The sequence below is a fragment of the Etheostoma spectabile genome, chromosome 14 (genome assembly GCF_008692095.1).
Source record: "Etheostoma spectabile isolate EspeVRDwgs_2016 chromosome 14, UIUC_Espe_1.0, whole genome shotgun sequence".
NCBI classification, from domain to species: Eukaryota; Metazoa; Chordata; class Actinopteri; order Perciformes; family Percidae; genus Etheostoma; species Etheostoma spectabile.
The window spans coordinates 9,205,027-9,206,601 of record NC_045746.1 but is presented as its reverse complement, the minus strand read 5'-3'; the positions used below and the strand labels follow the sequence as shown (position 1 = coordinate 9,206,601).

General features: G+C 44.7%; 1 long non-coding RNA gene across 1 annotated transcript in view; it reads left to right on the top strand.

Annotated features, from left to right (window-relative positions):
- LOC116701250 (uncharacterized) overlaps nt 1–479 on the top strand; it is a 14,616-nt gene extending 14,137 nt beyond the window's left edge. The window contains exon 3 of the long non-coding RNA XR_004334870.1: nt 219–479. This is a non-coding gene — a long non-coding RNA (uncharacterized LOC116701250). The remainder of the gene's footprint in view (nt 1–218) is intronic.
- Nucleotides 480–1,575: the final 1,096 nt, after the last annotated feature.

Genomic DNA, 1,575 nt, shown 5'->3' with positions numbered 1-1,575 from the left:
CGCCTCCAACAGCTGATTCGATTTAGGTGGAGCCTTGATTAAGAGTTCCTGAAAGAATTTACACTACGATTCATTTCAATCAATAGAGACTAGTCGCAGATATGCAACAGTTATACACAGCATGATAAATTGTACATTTATTAGGATAACAGCTGAATTAATTTAGGAGTGCATGTATTAAAAGTTAGGTCTTCCTGAAAGAATACTTTTGGATGAAGCACCCCATTTCTGCACCAGTCCGTGTTAACACAGCCCACCTCTAGGAGTCTTACCCGACAAAGCTGCATCTGCTCGGATGGCTAGCAAGCCTGGTAGCTAGATAGCGGGGTCCGGCGCACTGTTGTTCAGCCATGTTTCCACAAAAAGAAAAACACAGTGGTCTCTGAACTCGCGTTGGGAGTTCCATTGAAGTTGGATGTAGTCCAGTCTGTTGTCTAATGATCGGACACCTGCAAGCAGGATGGATGGGACAGGTGGACGGTTAGCGTTAGCTTTCCACCTAGCTGGAACTCCTGCCCTCGTTCGGCATTTCCACTTAAGCGGACACCGCCGTTGATGTCTTCTTACCGGGCTAGATGTATTGGGCAACACCGCTGGCTGAGGAGCTGGTCTCCGTAGCAGGTAAAGCGGTATTCCGTCTGTAATACAGTTTTCTGCATGTTCTCGGATCTGTACCTGCGTATCCCGGTGGTACACATGTGCGGTATTTTTAATGCACATAACTGTTGTAAAAGTTTGCTGCTGAAACAAGAGAGCTGTGGCTTAGCTCCAAAATGGCTGACACTCGACTCGCTTCGGCTCGTTTCGGGTTAAGAGTCCAACCCCCGATGGGCGGGTTGGGAACATGCAGAACTAGCTGGCTGGTGGTCCACTGCCTCTGATGGCGCAAAATGACGATTTTTGAGTCATTGGAGTTTTTTTTTCTCCATACACACAATACAGAGATCTCTTGTCTCAGTGGGACATGAGGGAGGGAAGCATGGTCATTCGAAAATACTACAGGGTTTCTACTGATACAAAGCCTAACGCGAATCGGTGAAGTTTCCCTTTAAATGTATTATGACTATGTTTAGACACTGGCAGCACTTGGCTAAGGTTAGGGAAAGCACTGGACTAAAACGAGACAGTTTGCACACTCTCTCCCACGTCACAAAGTTTAATTCATGCGTCTCTAATATGACAACATGTTTTCAGACGTATTGACACAAAGACCTGAGACCTGTGGCAATACAATGCAACCTGTTCAGACAAAACGGAATTTGGATCCTTTCTCAGACAGATTCCGGTGCACGGAGATGGATAAAGACGGAGACAATCAAACCGTAACTATCTGCGAGGATAATCTCTCACTAGCAGGCTTTTTCGGAAATAAATTGCTCATAATTATTGATTGCATGAATATAACAAAAGTAGAAGTAATAAATTAGTTGTCAATGTGCTTTTTCCTTATCAGGGGGTTTATAATTCTCTGTTTACTCTCAAATCTCCCTCTTGTTATGGCTCACACAGAACGGCCTTGGCCTCTGTTCGCCGTAACAAACTAATCAAAATATTGCACTGTAATTGGTGGGTAGT